This window comes from Podarcis filfolensis (assembly GCF_964270895.1).
Source record: "Podarcis filfolensis genome assembly, chromosome: 12".
Classification (NCBI taxonomy): Eukaryota; Metazoa; Chordata; class Lepidosauria; order Squamata; family Lacertidae; genus Podarcis; species Podarcis filfolensis.
The window spans coordinates 9458554-9471649 of NC_139614.1; the positions used below are offsets into that span (position 1 = coordinate 9458554).

Below are 13096 nucleotides of genomic sequence, written 5' to 3' on the forward strand. Positions count from 1 at the left end.
TCTAACGGTGCTGCTAAGTGTCCTCTGTCTTTGAGCTCTTTACTCTCCTACTTTCAAGGCTCGCCGGGTTCTGGGAGATGGAGGGTTTGGAATGCTTTCTAATGACAATGTATCAGCCAGGTGTTGCTCTGGTTCTTCCACGATTTCCCAGGTTTTCCCCTCATCTGCCTCTGAGCTGCAACCTCCCTCAAACCTCCCTGTTGGAAATCTATACTGTCTTCTTCTTTCACCTCCCTGGAAGGGTCAGGATGGGGAGGTGGTCTGTGCTATTCTTCCTCTGCCCAGTCCCTGACACGCTGTAAGAGTCGGGGAAGGAGCGGGGGTGGGAGGGGAAGGAAGAGGAGGAGGGAGGGAGGGGGTGACATTGTCCAGAGCTTTACAATTTCCTTTCCAGTTTCTTTTCAGCCATCTCTTCTTCCTCCCCATCTCCCACCCTCCCTTCCATATCACCATCCTTGTCTGCCCCCCGCAACAAATATTTTCCCCAAGGTGCCGTCCCTGCCCTCAATCCTTTATAAAAATTCAGGCATTTCACGAAATGAAATTAATGAGGGAAATGGACAAAGACCTGGAAAAGCAGGCTGTAGAATGTGTCTTCAAATTGTGGTAGGTGATGAGAACTTGTCACTTACAAGATACACAATGACAACCAAGGGCCACTAATGCTTTGTGGGAGCTGGAATAGAGAAAACCAAATTTGCTCAAAGCATCCATTGCCTAAACCCATTCCTAAAGGGAAGGAATAGCAGCATCAGCAAATAGCAGGAGGGAAAATAGGACACTGGAAACATGGATGAGACCCTGCAGTGCGGTAGTCTTCAAGGTTGCAGAAGAAAAAGGTATTTACTGAAGTCAAAAGCAGACCATTAGAACAACATCAACACAGACAGTTGCTGGGGATGTTGAGTAAAGTTAAGACACAGTTACTTATGTTTTGCAAACTCAAGAATTTGACACTGGGGTTGGCATCTGGTATCTGGGTGATCAATTGCCTTATCTGGCTAACTGACCCATTAACCTGCTCTTTATCAAAAATATTAGCTAGGGAGCAAGGTGGGCTTTGAACTCATACAAATGTTAATGGAGTAGTTTGAAACTGTGCAACCATTATTTGGAAGATTACGGACCTTCTGCTTTTTACTTGCAACTGGGATATGGTATATTAATAATTATGAATTGGATCAGGGGGAAATGCTAGCCTTCGGAGTGATAGTCTTCATTTCATATTATACTCTGCAGAACGTTGGGTTCCATGGAAGCCAGACTTGGTTCACTGATTTTGTAGACCAAAGCAACAGATCTAAAGTGCTCCCTCTCACCTGTTAGGCCTCAGCCGGCCCCCTTTCCCCACAGTCATTGCTCTTCCTCTTTTCTTCAGAGATAGGATGGCTGGCCACAAACATGTCCTTCTTTCCACTCCCTTACAGCAGCACCTCCACCACCAGTGGCCCCATTCTTCTCCAGTACATGGAGATGAATATACAATGAGCCAAGGTCAGCTAACCACAGAAAGGAAGGCTATGGAGAAACAGGTGGATAAAATGGGACAGGATTGGCACCTATAAAAATCTAGGTTGATTCTGCTTTTCTGGTGAAGCAACAGAGAGGGGAAGCGTATTGTTCCGTATAATCTCTTCTCCACACTAGTGTCATCATCTCATTATCCTTGACCTAGCTTAGGGCTCATAAAATCCTACACAGGTGGAGGACACCAGGCTGAGGATAGCTGCTCTTGAGAAATAGAGGGGGAAATTATTCACATGCAGTCAGTAGGCAGTAACATCGCAGAAAAGTAGGCAGTAATATTCATCTGAAACATAAAAGGTAATGTTGCACCATGTGGGAACACACATTGTTCTTCTAGAGGATAAAAGATTTAAGCAGTTTTGCCAGTCTAGCTGTCATCTCCCCCCTACCTTGAAAAACAAAAAAACCCTTCAGATTATTGAGGTGGTAGGGTTAAAAGTTAATAAGGATTGGGTTATGAAGGCTAATAAATCTATGCCATTCAGTGGATTTCTGCAGATACCTGCTGAGGACATTTTAATAGGTAAAGGAAAGTGAGGGAAAGTTGGAGTGACTCGTGATCCAGCAATGCAAAAGAGTTAGGTTTTAAGTGAGAAAGCATGTTTCCTAGGAAACTGCATGAACTGCTTGGGGAACATCAAACAAGAGCAATTTCCTCACAACAACCCATGACTAAACTGATCTCTCACACCTCTGACAACTTCACCAGTAGGGAAGATATTGGGTGCCTTTTGTATCCTCCCCCCGTTACTTCCTTTGATATATCTATTATATGATTCACACCATTGTTACCTGCCCATGCCACAAGGATGTGCATGGCGTCTGGCTGCCATTTTATCTAATTGGGAAGTATTTCTCTCTTCCTGTTCTCGCGCAGAGACTGTTGCTTCTGTAACTGAGCTACAAGGACAATTTACATTGCTTTGCAGTCATCTGCTGTGCTGTTAACTCAGTGGCACTCAGAGCAGGAACATAAAACAACTCTGTGGACAAGCACCTTCCGAGGTTCTCCTTGTGCTGCGCTTCTATAGAGCCACTTTTCATCTCAGCAGCATATCTGCCTTGCTACATTACGGTTTCCGTGCCGAAAATAAATGCCTTTCATATCTCAGCATTCCCAAATGCATTTCATACCGAAACATTGGCAATCTTAAACTGATGCTTTTTCATGCCTCTCGGAATATTAAAATGCATGCTAAGTGAAAATGTGCACTTTAAAGCAGGATTTTAAATTACCTCTGCAGAAGGCATAACATCCAGAAAGCAGAGCACAACTATCAGTATCTATCATTCCTTTTAATAGCAAACTCGGGTGGTTGAGTGCAGCCAAAATCAGAGCCGAAATAGGGCCACTGAGAAAGGACGAGGAGGTAGCAGCACATTCATGCAAACCTGGGGGTAGATGGATCTGTCAATTTCAGTTCTCTTGGTTACTTATTTTTCCCTGGTCTTAAATTCAGTTCTGCTCATTTCTGCAGCAATATGTGAATTTTCTTCTTACAACCCTTCATGAAAATTCTTCATAAATTTAATGTGAATTTTCTGCTAATAAATTTTTATATGCAGTTTTGATAAATGTACACATTTTTGCAAGTCATTTCCCCTAATATAATGCATTTTCTGTGTTATATTTAGGCACAATCCTACCTAATACATGCATTTTTTGTAAACTTTGGTGAGTTGGAGAACTGCATCACAAAATTCGGATGACTATGTTTCGGTTTTCATATTGTTTCAGCAAGGGTGAATTTGATAAATTCATTTTTTAAATATGAACTGAACAGAAGTTCTCCCCCAACCCCAGGTGAACCCTAAAATATGCTGAAATAGAAAAAAGTTACAGGGGGCAACCCGTTCCCTAAAGTAGCCAAATTAGAATCCTCAGTCTCTGAAAACCAAAGAAAGTTGAGTTAACTAGAAAACAACAATGCAAAAAAAGGAGAAGGAAGGAAGACTTTGGTGCTCACTGGTGCAAGAATTATTTATTGTGCACAATGCATTTCAGAGTACAAGGACTCCTTCAGGAGCTATAAACACTAGCAATGGGCCACATAAATACAATGAAAAATAACATTACGTTTTTTCTGCAATAAGTATACATCTGTAAGCCCCAAAATTCTTTAAACCACACACCTCAAACTCTGTTGATACGTTTATATCTAAACTCCATAAATCTTAAAATATATTTTTTTAAAGAAATTTAGAAATAGAAAAACACAGCATGTATCAATACAGAACTCAAACCTTGGCCATAAATTCCTTAAAACGTCTTGTTTCAATATAAACAGTACACATCCATCTATTTTAAATGCAATTGGAGCTGATTAGCAAAGATCTTTGGACACAAACAATCCAGTAGGAAATTCTCCTGCATTTATTTTAGTGGAGCATAGCTGAGAAATATTCCCTTGTAGTTAATCCAGTATGAAAATTACTTTTAAAAAAATACTAATTATATGTAACAGCTGAGGAATGGGGGATAGCTAAGGCTATCATCCTAAAATCCCACTGACCGGGGCCCCATTGAATTAAACGGGACATACTTCTAAATAAGCTTGGTTAGGATTCCATTGTAGGTCTCTTTTCTTAGATTCAGATCATACTGTTTCTTTATAGTAATAAGACTAGCCCTTTACAGATGTTCAGGCTTTCTTCCACATGTTCAATGAATGCTCTTGCAGTGGGCATGTGCATAGTGTAGTATAGGGTTCGCATAGCCTATTGGAAACAGTGTCTGGTTGGAAATCACTGAGATGTCTGTATAAATCTGGATGTATGACAGCCCATGTCAGAAGTCTAGATTTTGGCTCAACAGCTTTGCCCAAGAAAAGCTCAAGAACCTTTGTGTCCGGATTTTCACTATTTGAAATATGGCAACCCTAGTATTACGTCCTAGCATGCTTATATGAAATGAGTTGCATAGAAAATCTGTGACAAATGCAGTCTTCTTATCATGAACTCAGCATCTGTCAGCAAACAGTGGTTATGAAATAAGCCTTCCTGGTGGAAATCCTATTTATTTCTTCAGTCTTTCCAAAACCACTCCTCTTAGCCTTGGGTTAAAAATTAGGTGCTTTCCATAGAAATACATTGTACAAGGTGGAAGAGGAATGATGGTGAATGTGGAGTAAAGTTTTGTTGATTTTGGGTGCAGTGCTAGGACTTCAGATCAGTTTTGTCTATGGGAGATAGGACTGTAGCACTGGGAAAGAAGCAAAAGAGAGATCCAAGATTCAGGAGTTGGATTGAAGTGCAAACACTACTGGTCTCCACATTTCCCCATCACACCCCATCAGCACCAGTTCTCCTTGCAGCTGCAAACATCTGGCTTTCTGCTCAGCTGGTATGGGCTCAAAGGGAAAGCCAGAATTTGAAAATCAAATCTCGTAACCAGTATGGAATTTGTATCAGACTTGTTATATAAAATACTTTAGCGAAACAAGAACAGAACAACAATAACACCTCGGTAGCTATTCCCTTGATATTAAAACCGTGCAGGATTTTGCTTTCTGTTTTGCTTTTATTTTATTCTATTCTTCTTATCTTTGAAAGCCCTTTCACTTAGCCAAAGACATCTTTGGGATTAATGTTTTTCTTTTCTTCAGGGAGAAAAAAAGTTTTAACTATTTTTAGCCAATGTGAAATGAGATGATGAACGCTGCAATTGTCAACTCCACTTTAAGTTGCACATAACACACTGCTCTTCATAAATATTTACGATGGCTAAATAATTATCCTGGACTCTTCAACTTGCCTTTCTTTATTATGACCCTGGGGAGCCAGAAAAACACTTGTTCTGCTTCAAACGTACAGACAGAGTTATTATATTACAAAATATCCTCTTCTGCCTTGTTGTTATTACAGGATTCTGTGCTGTTTTGATTTGATAGAATTAGCTTCTTGAAGGGGAAGACAGAAACTCTCGGGTCTGCTCTCACCAGATCAATACATGGAGCCTGGCAAGTGTTCCAAAACATCTCCATCAAAGCAAACCTGCATTCGTCTTCTTTCCCCAAATCCACCGGTGGCTTAATTTTTGCAACAAAAGCGGATGAGAAAGATAGGCCTATATCCAGTGACCTAAAATATGCAGGATGTCAGCCAAATCCTGAGAAAAGCATGTGGTTTATTCAAAGAAATGATTGAGAGCTGACGAGTTGCAGGTGCACCTATTTATGTACTAGAGGGTGTGGAAAAGTAGCAGAAAGCCAACAGCCCTCTTTTTTAAAAACAGGGAGCGAAGGAAGGGAAAAACCATAAACAAAAAAAATTTCAGAGAGACTTCTCTCTGTCTCTCTTTCTCACATAGCCAATTTTCTAAAAAAACACAATCCTTCTAAACTAGTAATGGCCATGTTTTTCTAGCCCAACTTTCCTCTACCTGGTGCCCTTTGGCTATTTTGGACTTCAGCTCCCATCAGCCCCTGTCACCACAGCCAATGGGCAAAGGTGATGGGAGTTGTAGTCCAAAACATCTGGGGACACCAGGTTACAATTGCTGTTAGTGGGCCCTGATGTAGCTGCCAGTATTGAAGCAAGAGCATTCAAGCCATTTCCTAAATGGCGAAGCTGGAGAATCTTGTTTCAGTATCTTTGTTTCAGGGATCCTGGATTTACACTGAGCATCTCTTTAGGTGTCAGGGACTGGCTGGATGATGATGACTGCTGGGAGACTCCAGCTGGAGAGCCTCCTAGGGAAGACTCAGAAGGCTGAGAGCCAGGGGAGTGGTGGTGGGACAATAAAGGGAGGGACAGAATGGTTAGATGCTGAAAAAGCAACAGGCTTCAGTGAGAGGGAGGAAGAAGAAAACACTGCAGACATAGGACAGGGAGCTGAGGAGGAGGTGGGGACTGAGGCTGCAACAGATTCACAGGAGCCTTCCAGTCTACTGTATTCAGCTCCCTTCCTGCCTTGTCTCCAAAGGCATGGAGACTGTTACATGTAGCAGAACAACATGCGCAGAGGGGTGTAGGGGTCCCCTCCTTGAGATTAAGTCTGCTTGGAAAACAACCTGCCAAGGAGGAGACTTAAGGGGAAGTGAGAGGCGCAGATTGTCAGTTCTGGCAAATGCTATACCAGGGCTTGTCTTGCTCACCGGTTTCTCTGTTTTATTCCCTGAATCAAAAATCAACTTTACTGCTTGTCTTCGTGCAGACCGGCAGCTGAACCATCCCTGACATTAGGACAGGCATCAGCAATTTTTGGCCTTCCATATATTGTTGAATGATAAATCCTATCAGCTTTGACCTTGCTGCCTGCAGTTGATGGGAGATGTAGTTCAGGAACATCTGGTGGACCAAAGGTCCCGGTCCCACCCCACCATCTGGGAACAAGGCTAAAGGTAAAAGGGGATTTCATGGCATGTTTATCAAGCTGGTCAAGGATCTGGAAAACAACCCCTATGAGGAATTGTTGAGGGAGTTGGGCATGCTTAGCGTGGAAAAGAGAAGACTGAGAGGAGATATGATAGCCATCTTCAAATATCTTGAGAGCTGTCACGTAGAAGATGGAGCAAGCTTGTTTTCTCCTGTCCTGGACGGTAGGACTTGAACCACTGGCTTCAAGTTGCAAGAAAGGAGATTCAGACTAAACCTCAGGAAGAACTTTCTGACAGTAAGAGCTGTTCAACAGTGGAATGGTCTCCGTGGGGAGGCTGTAGGCCCTCCTTCCCTGGAGGTTTTTAAGCAGAGGTTGGATGGCCGTCTGTCATGGATGCTTTAGTTGAGATTCCTGCATTGCAGGGGGTAGAGTGGATGACCCTTGGGTCCCTTCCAACTATAAGATTCTATGATTCTGCATGACATAAATGCCCCTTCTGGAAATACAGAAGACAATAGTGCATTTCTGTGTTAGCTTCAAACATGTTTTCTCCAGAAGCAAATTACATGGAAATGAGTGCTAAACAAGTGCTATATTCAGCTATATTTCCAAAGTGGCTTTTACACTGTGTGAAAGCTCAAATATAAGATAGAAATGAAGAGTTAGGGAAGCATCGGGGAAAATAGAATGAACAGAATGCAACCCAAGTGGGAAGGTTCAATACTGACAGGCTGGGATGCTCATCCGACACTTCCATTGTGAAGGCAAGTTTGGAGCATAGCTGAATAATGGATGGTGAGCCCCCTCCTTTTATAGACATATTACATCTGTCTCTAGCCCAAGAGAGGACCCTCTGAGTCATCAGAGTGTCACTGTCATTTTCGTCACAGAGTACATTTGTTTTGGAATCCTATTGTTAAAAGACATGCTGCATCCTGTAAAAATACCCGTTGTGGAGGCTGAAGTATTATTAGGTAGTACGGAAAGAAGGGAGGTGGGGGAGAGGCAAACGTAATTTACCTTGTCATTCAAGAATAGAAGAGCGTGACAACAGATATGCCATTTTTGTACGATGCCTTAATGAGCTCAATAGAAAGGAAAGACTTTGTCAGCTTTACGAAACCTTAACACCGGGAAAAGAGTTTGTCCCCTCTAATTTAGTCAAAGTTAGTCACGGCAAAATCCCAGTGATCCAACAGAATAAAGCTTCAATCTAACCCACACTCAGCTGGGAATAAGGCCCATTGGATCCAATGAAACTTACTTCTGAGTAGACATGGTTTATTTCATACCCTCCAACAATAATAATTTATTATTTATATCCGCGTATCTGACTGGGTTGCCCCAGCCACTCTGGGTGGCTTCCAACATATATAAAAAACATAATGAAACAATAAACATTTTAAAACTTCCCTATACTGGGCTGCCTTCAGATGACTCAGGGGTTGGATAAGTCCATACCCACCAACATTTCTCCAATGACAATAGGGATGTCCTACCACACCCTCCAAGGGACGCGGGTGGCGCTGTGGGTTAAACCACAGAGCCTAGGACTTGCCGATCAGAAGGTTGGTGGTTTGAATCCCCGCAACGGGGTGAGCTCCCGTTGCTCGGTCCCTGCTCCTGCCAACCTAGCAGTTCGAAAGCACGTCAAAGTGCAAGTAGATAAATAGGTACCGCTCTGGCGGGAAGGTAAACGGCATTTCCGTGCACTGCTGTGGTTCGCCAGAAGTGGCTTAGTCATTCTGGCCACATGATCCGGAAGCTGTACACCAGCTCCCTTGGCCAATAAAGCGAGATGAGCGCTGCAACCCCAGAGTCGGCCACGACTGGACCTAATGGTCAGGGGTCCCTTTACCTTTAACCACACCCTCCAACATTTTTCTGATGAACATAGGGACATCCTCAGGAAAAGCAGGACAGTCCAGGATCAAATCAGAAACTGGGGTGGCTTCTGTAAATCCAGGACTATCCCTGGAAAATAGGGACACTTGGAGGGTCTGTTATTTGGGATCGCACTGTAAGTTAGCCTGGTAATGACTTAGTCCATTGGTTTCCTTGGTCATGACTAATTGAAATCCTGCCATTTTCAATGGGACCCACTCATTACTAAGTTCCACTGGGCTGTGCCACTCACCTGAATATGAATGAGGCTGGATACACATGAAGAACCACCATAATATGCTGCTCTTGGCTGGTAGCTTTTGCACAACTCTAGGCTAAAAGCCCTACCTCTCATGCAACTCAAAAGCGATCATTTGGTCTGTCTAGTCAACAAATGTGGTTCCTCCCCCATTCCAAAAGAAATAAGCTGATGGGGCACCATTTGTGCAATAGGGAGCACAGGAAGCTGCCTTATACCAAGTTTGGCCATTGGTCCATTTCACACAGTATTGCCTACACTGATTCGCAGCAGCTTTCCAGTGTTTCAACAGGGGACATTCCCAGACCTACCCCAAAACTAGGGACCATGTGCATGCAAAGTAGATGCTTTAACATTGCTGTAGCCATTCCTCCCAATTGCAAGGTAGTCACTTAGGTGCTAAGAATAAATAAAACAGCAATGTTTATGTGTTCACTGTTTCTTTAGAAAGGAAAGGGTAGGGAAAGAACCAGAGAAGTTGGGAAAGAACAGAATTTTCCTCCCAGCAGAAAAGCAGCTTTGACAGCAGGAACCCTTTTTGAACCAAAGTAAGACATTTTCCAGTCTGGCTAGGTGTTAACTTTCTGTGAAATGGCAATGCATATGTGTCTTTGACAGCCTTACCCTCCATGAATTTGTGCAAAAAAAAAAAATTTCCTTTTTTAAAAAAGCATTAATGATTGACACAGAAACTCAATAACCAGTTGAATTAAATGATGAGATGAGCTATTGTTTTAAATATAGTTCTATGCATCTGGGGTGGGAGTGAATTGTTATATTTTATATCTGCAGGAAAACATTAAAGGGGGGAATAATCGGCTGACAGCATGTTCAAATCATTTATTGTATGTCTATCTCAGCCCATTTTTTTTAATGGACTTCAGCATTCACTCAAAATTGAAGCCTTGGAACTTGGTGGGCTTTAAATTAAAATGTGTGGTTGTTAATTCCTGCCACTTATTTCAACAGCCAGGCTACTTTTCGCCTTTTGTTCCTCTTTCAACTTGTTCTTCAGCCCAGGAAAGCTGGGGAATGCACGTATCACTGTTCCCAAAACATTTCTAGGTCAACTGAAAATTTTGAAAGAGAGATTCTTTTCATTAGATTTCACACTGTATTTTGGAGATCAGAAACATGCAGGCCAGACAGGGTGAGGAGTCAAAACCCCTGCATGCTTAACAGCGCTGAGTTTCCTTTTGAGGCTTCTCTCTTGGTACTCCTGTTATTCTAAGGATGTATACCTTAGGCCTACCACCGTCGCTCATGAAAAAGCATATAAAGCTTATGGAGGTCACTAAGCTTGAATAAAAAAAAGAACCAAGAAAACAAAAAAACGCCACAGAATTTCTGAATCAATATCTGATGGAAAAGCGAGCTCCAAATTGGCACCAGGCTTAGTCGTCTGGAAAACAGGACATTAACAGAGAACAAACACCTCTGAGATGATTTGGATCTGAACAATACCTTTTATAATTCACCACTGTGCATTTAAGAAATGTCACAGAGGAACACGAGAGATGGCTGGCTTTGTAAACTTCTGTTACCAGTAATATAACAGAGAAAATCCTCTGTACCTACTTCACTTCGTAGGATCAACACAATCCAGTTAAAGCTTCTTAATCTGAAAAGAAAAGGATCAGGAAAGAGTATATTAGGTTTTTTATTTCCTTCCAGAGGTAGGACATTTGAATGTGTCTTAGATGCACTGGGAGAAAATAGCATATTACAGCATGTTACCTATGCTGTGTCTGCTAACCCTGGGCTTAGCAGCCCCAAGCGTTAAGCATCTGTTAACTCAACAAAAGCATGAAATGAAGGTCAACATTGTAACAGATCCCATATCATCCAGCACCCTCTGTTGTGTATGTATATTGATGATCTGCAATATCCAGACATTCAAAAGATCTTTACTTTCATAAACATATAACTGAGAATAATTTAATTACAATCTCATGCTTACTCACTTTGTTGCTTATAGAGAGCACAGGTTTTTCCTTATTAACATTTAGGGATCTTCACCCCAGACAAACCACACCAACACACACTGCTTCAACATCATCCAGAGAAACCACTTTCATCAGCCATTCTCTGTCACACACAGAGAGAGAAGAACAGTTAAAAACAACAGTTACTTGAATAACAGTCACAACAGAATGGAATGCCTCACTCATGTGACTCACAGTCAGCCAACCACATGAGAGAGCTACTCGCAAGAGTAATAAAAAGAAATTATTATTTAGGGGAATTGAATTGAATTCGAAATTATATTCCAGAAACATGGGAGGTTTCAAGGGGTCAAAAAAAATGGATGTACCGTGCTATATTAGAAGCAAAAAAACTTGTTTTGATGAATTGGAAGAGCCGCAAAAAGATTCCATTGAGCACATGGATTGATAATATGGACAAGATTAGCTACATACGAATGAATTGCATGTCGATGCAAAATAAGAATGGATAAATATGAAGAAATCTGGAACAAATATTTAAGCGATAAGGCAGATAGTGGTGGGAAGCGGGGGGAGGAGAGAGAGGTGGGAAAATGTTGTTAAAAAAGGTGTAGTCATAGGTATATCAGTGTATTCAAATCGGAATTGTCAAATTGTGTTATTATTGTTATTATGGTATTTGTTGTATGTGTCTTTTGCGGTTGTTGTTTGTATCAAAAAAATGATTAAATACCCCACGCTAAAAATACACAGCAATTCAACATAAGCAAACATTCCCATTTCAGAAAATTGAACCATTATCCTTAACACCCTCAACCTGCTGCTCCCTCTTGGAGGGTCCAGGACAACTCACACTGTGTGCCCCCCCCCAGTTGCCTTCATCTCCCCACTTCTCTACTCCCCCGCCATCCATTGTGATGACGGTGGGGGTGACAGCTGCTCCTTCTGCCCTTGGCTTACATTGGCAATGGTTGTTTTGTCATTAGTTAGGCAGTGTCCTCTGCCCACCCCAGCTTACCTTTTTCTTTTGTGGCATTGCTAACTAGGCCTTCCAGCTGTCTGCCTTGCTCTAGGAGGGGAAGACGCAAAACCCTGGCTTGGTAGCAGGAGATTACAGGGCTGGAAATGACAGAGACACAGGAAAAGCTAGGGTTTGTGCTCAAGGCAAAGCTAGGTTTTTATTAAAGTAAGGCTTTTCTACAAGAATCTTTCATGGCTGCCTAGGCAGGTCTAACATCTCAAAAGAGAGGGACTGAGGCCTGATTAAAACCCAACTTAGCACTGCTACAGATTCTGGAATATTGAAACTATTAGAAAAAGATGGAGTGGAATTCTAAATGTTGCAGCATGGACCAAAATCTTCTGGGATGAGTTGCACAATAGAGCAAAGAAAACTAATAAGATGCAGTCAACAGTAGGCCCATATGTAGCTCTTTATGTAGATCTGTACATGGACACATATATTGCCATGTTTTTTATTTCTTCTTCCCTTGGAGGAGCTCAGAGTGACTTGCATGGGGCTCTCGTGTCCAGACACTGATTGGGTCCACACATACTATTAGCTTCAACACTGCAACAGAATTGGGAACTCCTTTTGGTTTAGGCTAGTGTGAGCTAAGAGTGATGCTGTCAAGTAGCTGATGTGCTCATAGGTTTGACAGGCCGAGATTAGACAGAAGACACTGCCTTTTTGGCCAGAGTTGTCTTAAAACAGGCTTCCTCAACCTCGGCCTTCCAGATGTTTTGAGACTACAATTCCCATCATCCCTGACCACTGGTCCTGCTAGCTAGGGATCATGGGAGCTGTAGGCCAAAAACATCTGGAGGGTCGAGGTTGAGGAAGCCTGTTTTAAGAGATTTTGCTGCCTGAGGCAGATTAGCAGACCCATCAAGTGTCCCTGTTTTCCAGGGACAGTCCCAGATTTACAGAAGCCGTCCCAGTTTCTGATTTGATCCCAGAAGGTGCCTCTTTTCCTTAGAACGTCCATATTTTCATTGCAGAAATGTTGGAGGGCATGTAGCTATCTGACCCCCAAGCCGTCTGAAGGCAGCTCTGTATACGGAGGTTGTTTTTTAAAAAATCAATGTTTTATTATGTTTTTATATATGTTGGAAGTCGCCCAGAGTGGCTGGGGAAACCCAGTCAGATGGGTGGGGTAT

At 42.3% G+C, this 13096-nt stretch overlaps 1 long non-coding RNA gene across 1 annotated transcript; it reads right to left on the reverse strand.

The window, feature by feature from the left end:
* Nucleotides 1-3490: 3490 nt before the first annotated feature.
* On the reverse strand, nt 3491-11201 carry LOC310745606. The gene is made up of 3 exons (XR_014540220.1): nt 10955-11201; nt 10455-10611; nt 3491-4729 (listed from the first exon to the last, which is right to left on the reverse strand). It is a non-coding gene; the product is annotated as an uncharacterized lncRNA (long non-coding RNA).
* Between the last annotated feature and the right edge of the window lie 1895 nt (nt 11202-13096).